Source organism: Trachypithecus francoisi, unplaced genomic scaffold (genome assembly GCF_009764315.1).
Source record: "Trachypithecus francoisi isolate TF-2019V2 unplaced genomic scaffold, Tfra_2.0 Lachesis_group5, whole genome shotgun sequence".
NCBI classification, from domain to species: Eukaryota; Metazoa; Chordata; class Mammalia; order Primates; family Cercopithecidae; genus Trachypithecus; species Trachypithecus francoisi.
In genome coordinates, this window is record NW_022681470.1 from 22,586,774 (window position 1) to 22,594,164 (window position 7,391).

The window sequence follows — 7,391 nt, forward strand, 5'->3', positions numbered from 1 at the left end:
CAGTCTTTGATGCCTATCAGCAGTCTCTGTCTATAGAAGCTGTTCCAGCTTTCATCCAGCCTTCTGGGTCCACTTCTCCACTCTCATTCCTCACATCTTGACCCCTGGGGATCTCCTACTGGAAAGTGTTCTTTCCTGCCGTCACCCTCCTAGGCCCCTACCAGGGACCCAGCCCCAGTGGGGCCTAATAGGCACCTTGACATGGTAGTCTGGTGCCCTAGACTTTTTGTCTTTTAATTGAGGCAGTCTCACTATGTTGCCCAGGTTGGTCTCCAATTCCTGTGCTCAAGCATTCTTCCTGCCTCAGCCTCCTGAGTAGCTGGGATTACAAGCCACGTACCACCGCGCCCAGCCAGTTACCCTAGACTTTTTGAGGAAAAGAAAAAGTTTTCCAGGTTAAGAAAATGAACCATAAATAATTACAACTGTAGCACCAAAAAGGAAACTGGCTGACAGACCAGAGGCTCAGAGATCAGTGACTTAGACAATGCTGCCACCTATCGATCAAAAATAGAAATACTGCTGGTCTTTGCACCAAATTTAGAGCGACTTAACGGAATATTTCATATGGATTTGGAATAGGTGTGGTCACTGAATTGTTATTACCATCATTACTGGTGCTTCAAAAATAAGTTTTTTATAGTCATAACACAATCACAACTAAATCCTATGAGCAGAGGCTGCGGCAGAAACTGAGGATGTAGAGTAGGAAGGTAGAGTAGTGAATGTGAAGGAGTAAGTACTCTAGTACTTTTCCTTAATTCTGGGAATGTGGAGTAGGAAATCAGCTCAAATCCTGAAAGAGGGAATAGAGGAAGTAAAGGCTGAGAAAAGCGCCCTTATTAGAAAAACAGATGGAGTAAGAGGAAGATAACAGCACCAGGAGACTGAGCATCTCCCATACACCACACACTGACTCAATGAGGTACATGCACATAAGGAATCTAATTTAATCCCCACTAAAACTCTGCAAGACTGGCATTTTTGTCTCCATTATTGGGCCCCTATTATTAGAGTGTAGCCAAAAAGGCTGCAGATTTGCATAAGCTCACAGCTCAGACCCAGCAGGGCTGGTTGAACTCAGGTCTATCTGCCCTGTCACAAAAGTCCATTCCCATTCTAACAGGCCAAAACCACCTATTCTCACTTTTCAAATTTTTTAAGGCAAATATTGAGTACATAAGATTGTTCCAATTACAATCTCCTGCTGGGGTGTTAAATAAAGGAAACCAAAGCTTTAGGGGATGCCTGGGCTGGGAGATGTGGTACCATGGATTCTCTTGATCCAGTAGGGGCTTTTTTTTTTCCTTTCTCCTTCCTGCTCCATTTTCCTCTCCCCTCTAAAATCCTCTGCCTAACTATAGATACAGTGCAGTAGCAGTTCAACAGCCACTATCTACATGTGGCCATTGGTACTTGAAATTAGGCTAGTCTAAACTGATATGCACTGTACATGTAAAATGCACACTGGATTGCTGGGACTTCATATAAAAATTTTAAAATCCCATTAATTATTTTTATATTGATTACACAGTGACATGACACTATTTTGGCTATATCCAGTTAAATAAAGTATGTCATTAAAATTAATTTCATCTGTTTTTATTTTTAACGGGACTACTAGAAAATTTTAAATTACATGTCTGGATGGCACTGTATTTCAACTGGATAGCGCTGGTTTAAAGACATGCAAACATGATTTTGTAAAGAAAGGCATTTCATACATTAATTAGTATAAGATCACAGGCATGAAACCAAAATCTATTTCCTGCTCAGTTGATAGGCAGAAAACTGCCATCTGAGGTTCAATTAAGACAACTATAATTATTAACCGGGAGCTTCTCATCATGAGCAAACTAATGAGGCCTGATTTTCTCTGGTTATATGCCTTATGAGTGACTGATTTGTTCCCTAATTATCCCAAAGATTTTTATCCTGAAGATTACATTAATAATAGTGTGATTTATATACTAGAAGAATATGCCCTATCAGGCTCAACAATAACTTTGCATTTCTTATATTAGAGAAAGCTGAGCTATTACTATTCCCCTCAGAAGCATGTTCCTAAGACACTGCAGAATCTTCTCAGCCCTACCTAGTTCAATGTCTTTAAAGCAGATGGAAATGTCATTGTGAGCTAAAGGCTAGTCACATCCTAGGATTAAACCAATTCACCTTGAAGGCTTATTTTCAGGCTAACCAGGGCTCCTTACACGTTTTTCTTATCAAAAACAACTCTGGAAAAATGGACTTAGAGAAATCTACAGGTCAATGGACTCCTAAAGACAAGATACAGTCAAAGTTTCTAACCAGGAATTAAAAGATCAGGCTTACTCCCTAGGTTGACAAACTATTGGTCCAAACCATATGGAGTTGCTCCTTCTACAGAGCCCTCAGCACAGTGGTACCTGAGACTAGACTTCATGAGCAAGGTTCTTGGGCAGGCAGAGCGCATCCTGGGATGGCAGAAGATATTCCGCCTGTCCAAGAATTTCAAAGAGCCTCCATCTGCCCTTTGGAGTCAGGCTCTATGTCCATCACGATGCCGTGTTCCCAGACAGGAGGAGAATGAACTAATTAATTTCTCAAGTTCACCTTCAAAACCAGACTCTGATCCCTCACTTTCAGCATAAGGGAACAGACTCAACAAGTTAAATTGAAGTAAAACAAAAAATAACCCTGGTCTGAGGTTTCCTAGGAACCCATTTGAACAGTGTGCAATACAAACTCAACAGATATCTTCTGCCAGCTCTTTTCAATTTTCTCTGCTATGTGTGATAGTTTCCATGGATGAGACCAGAGATGTTTGGTTGTAAATGATTGTCAGATGTTTAAACAATTTTGTTGCTGAAACATGATAATTTCCAGAAGCCCCTTTTCTGTACATGGTATCTTTTGCTAAGACCCACCACAAAGAAAATGAGTTGTACAAGAAGAATGGCAGAAGATCTGGAAATTAACCAAAAAAATGGACCATAACATGCCTCAAACAAAACAAAAAAAATCATTAATAAGAAACAGGCCAGTTTCTAAGGGTCATGGAAAGAATACACATTGGGTTCCCAGCAGCTGGCTATGTTTCAAAGTCAGTAACCTCCAACTTGTCAGGGAAGATTGTGGTTAATGCTGTGAAAGACATGTGCTGAAAGATTTTTAGTTGCCCTTAAATTCCTGAATTTCTAGTCAGGATATCTATACACATGTGCAAAACAGAAAAGTCTAGTAAAGTCTAACTATGTCCTGCTCTAAGTGTATAAAATCTTAACTTAGGTAATCACTTATATCAAAAAAAGGATTAACTCGAAAATATTTTTAAACAAAATTTCCCTATTCACACAGTAGGTCGAATCATATGAAACTGCAAATATTTGACTCCTTTTGACCCAAAAACCCCCAAATTCTGTCAATTCAAGCTATACATTTCATTAACAACATTGGCGCTAAAAATGTAAAAAAAGTATTAGGAGTCCCTACAAAAGGTTAAAGAAATAAAATTTTTTAAAAATATGTTTCTCAAATTACAAAGTCAACAGGAAATTATTTTGTTCAATGTTTTCTACTTTCAGCTGTATAATTTTTTTCAATGACATACCTGTAGCCTCTTTTAATCTGAATACTGAATACCACAGGATATAATCAGTAATAACTAAGAATTCTTCTTCTTCTTTTTTTTTTTTTTTTTTTTTTTTTTTGAGACAGGGCCTCACTCTGTAGCCCAGCCTGGACTGCAGTGGCAGGCACAATCTCAGGTCACTGCAACCTCCACCTTCTGGGTTCAAGTGATTCGTGTCTCAGCCTCCCTGGTAGCTAGGGTAACAAGCGTGTGCCACCATGCCCGGCCAATTTTTTTATTTTTTGGTAGAGATGGGATTTCACCTGAACGAAGAATTTTGGTAATAAATTTGGCAATGCCTAAAATAATAGTAATAAACTTCACGTTTGTATTTTTTTTATATTTCAAAGTAGCTTTAAATGAAATGACTCTATTAAGCCATTTCTCCAAATCCTTTGTGTGAAAATGAGACAAAGATGGAAGAGACAGAGAGAAAGAAAGAAGAAAGATGGGCTAATTTTAATTATCAGAATTTAGACATCCAAATGCCTAAGAAAACCGGTGCATTCTTTAACAGTCATATTTTTTCTTTTTCTTTTTAAATTCCAAAACGGGGTGCCCAGCTAGATCAGTTGGTAGAGCATGAGACTCTTAATCTCAGGGTCGTGTGTTCGAGCCCTACGTTGGGTGTTGTGTTTCCCAGCATTTTGGGAGGCCCAGATGGGCAGATGACTTGAGCTCAGGAACTCGAGACCAGCCTGGCCAACATGGCAAAACCCTGTCTCCACAAAAAAATACAAATATGAGCCAGGTGTGGTGGCACATGCCTGTAGTCCCAGCTACTTGGGAGGCTGAGGTGGGAGGATCACTTGAGCCTAGGAGGTGGAGGCTGCAGTGAGCCGAGAGTGCCACTGCACTCTGGCCTGGGTGACAGAGTGAGACCTTGTCTCAAAAAAAAAAAAAAAAAACAGAAAAGACAGAAAAGAAAATGGCACCAACTAGCTTACTGATCTACTTAATTGCAAATGCGTTTTGACTATTTGCTAAAATGTCTACATACATGCATACATAAAAATAAAATAAAAACAACTCGGGAAAGGGAAATATTTTTACAGTGAGGATATCCAAGAATGCCAGGTACATTCTCACACTTTCCCTTTTTGTCTGCTTGTTACCCACTTCCTCCAGCAGTACCCTCCACCTTCTGACAGAAAACCAGGTCTCTTCTCTGTAAACCAAGGTGGTTCGAAATGAGATGGTGGGAATGTCCCTTACAGTGGCCAACCCCAATCCCACCGGGAGTAACTTCGACATATTCCTTTACTCTTTCTGCATCTTTTAACATATCTGAAAACAGAACGTAGGTAAACCCCACCTACTTTTCAGAAGGTGGCAGGGATTCGTGGTGTAATCTCTCTACGTGGGCGGAAACACACTGTAGGCACCCAAATAACAAAATGCAAATGTCTAGCAAGTATATAAAAAACCAGCAGGAAAGGTTTTTATTTGTTTGTTTTGTTTTTCCATATAAAAGGCCAAAAGTAGGGAAGTGACAGAAAGGCTGATTGCCGACCTTTTCAGAGTTTACTTATTTTAAGCAATTACACTAACTCATAAAATAAAAGTATTTCTTGTGCTCCTGTCAAAAGCAAGTGGGTTTTTACTTTAAGGGTGAATAATAATAAGCTTGGGGATGACGAATAAAACTTAGGGCTTCCCGTGGCTGGCCGAGGTGGAGCCATCGGGACTTTCCCACCTCTCCTCGCCGATCTGGAAGGCTTTCTGAAGGAACTGGGGTTTGTATCCCTGGCAAGCCCGGGACCTGAGTGGGGCTCAGCCTGCTGCCAGGCGGCCTCAGCAGCCCAGAGCTTCAGCGGTTGCTATGGCAACAGGCCGCCCAGAGCAGCGGCCAAAGTCCCTGCCTGGGCAAAGGCACCTCCCAAGCGCGGAGAGTCGGCCCAATGAGTTCCGCCCTCTCTAGCGCGCTTTTCGTGATCCACCAATCAGGCGCTGCGACATAAGCTCGAGCTGAGTAGTCAGCTTCCCTGGGAGGGCGGGGTTAGGGTACAGAAACTGGACGGAGAAGGGGGCTGTATTTCCCCTGGCCTGTGAAGTGGATGTTAGTGACTAACAGGAGCGGAGACTTTTAAGTCGAGTGTTCCTGTGGGGCCAAGAGGATGGTTTCAGAGGAATCCCAGGAAGTGAAAGTGCTGGGATATGCAACGGGCCCACGGAGCCCTCCCCTGCGTGTCTGAGATCACACCCTGCTGGGTACCCTGCGTCATGTGCTGAAGAAGGTGACTGGATCACGACTCCAGAGTTTGCTCCTGAGATCGAAAAACAAAACAACCCAGTAATAATAATGACAGCCCTGGGTGGGGACAGTTGCAACAGGTCTTTGGAGAAAGTCAGTAATTGTGCAGGTTCAGGGAAGGCGTGGGCATGTTGGTGAAGTAAGGTTCTGAGTGGAAGAAGGAAATGCTGCTTCCGGGGAAGAGAATACCGCCGGAAAGAAGGAAAGAAAGGAGGGAGTGGGAGGGTAGAGGAAATGAAGGGAGAGGAGAAGGGGGAGGAGGGAAAGGAGGTGAGGTGATTGGTATTCTGCCAACCCCGTTCTGCACACTAGTGAGACCTAGCAAGGACTAGAGTTTCAGGGGGAAAATACGAGAGTAATGAAAGATAACAGAGAGGAAAGAAAAAAGAAATAATTGAAAAGTTTGAAAGAAGAAAGACAACAGCTGAACCAATGGGGGGAAAATTAGAAGGAAATGAAAATTCTGTAAGCTTCTCTTTCATGGATAAAATGACTATATTTTCTGGTTCATTATCAGGATACAAGATGAAAAAAAAAAACAACTATTGAACTTGTGGGGAAAGTGGCTGGTTTAAATTAGTCCTGCCCGTGCAAATCCAAGCTGCGTGTTTGTTAGTCTTATGGCTGATTTAACTCATAGGCCCAGAAGAGAAAGGATAGAAGGATGCCTGAATAACCAGCAAAGAATTTGCATCCAATCAACACTCAGAGCATGTATGCTACTTTCTTCAGAAACCCTCAGGAGTCATAGACTATGGTCAGTTCTTCGTCAGAATTATTTTAGATTTACTGCAGTTGTTTTTTCATCAAATGCACATGAAACATGGAATTGTTCTTCTTAGTTGTGCAGACCTTGTCTATTTTCTGAAAGGAAAAACAATGTTAATTTTTAAAGCCCTACATACATGAGACCTTTGTACTTTTCAAATCATTGTGTTACCCCCTTCCCTTCTCTTCTGATAGTGCCTGGCTGAATCTCTCCTATTCTCACAATGGCTTTGCCTCCATTCTGCTGAAGTCACTTCCCATTGCTCACATTATTATACTGTTTTTACTTCACTTCCAAGCTTGTTTCTGACTACAGAAAGGGTGCTGTAATTCTGAGTTTCCTATATATGGAGTTGCTTTTCTAGGAACATTACTAATAAAAGGAAAGGTCTTCCTTTTCCATTATGGAAATATACCAATGTTATGTTGTGCTTTGATGATCCGGGCTCTGACTTATAAAACCAGTGTTACTATAATTTTAACATATTTGAGCAGCTCTGCCCAGTCAGTTCTCCATAGGTCCCTCGGGAGGTTTTCTTGTTTTATTTTTGAACCTTAGCTGGAATCTCTCTTCATTAGGAGTCTAGCATCTTGTTCTCCATAGAGCTCTGAAATGGTATAGCGGAGAGAAGGGTACTAGAAACAACAGACTGACTCTCTTTACTTTTCTAACAACTCAGAAGAAAGTTTTTTGGCTTCTACTGTTTCCTGACTCTTTCTTTCCTCTTTTCATATAGCTGGTCTACCTTACTGGTA

The 7,391-nt window shown here is 41.4% G+C and overlaps 1 non-coding gene across 1 annotated transcript; it reads left to right on the forward strand.

Annotated features, from left to right (window-relative positions):
- Positions 1–4,170: 4,170 nt before the first annotated feature.
- TRNAK-CUU lies at positions 4,171–4,243 on the forward strand. The gene has a single exon. It is a non-coding gene; the product is annotated as a tRNA-Lys (tRNA).
- Positions 4,244–7,391: the final 3,148 nt, after the last annotated feature.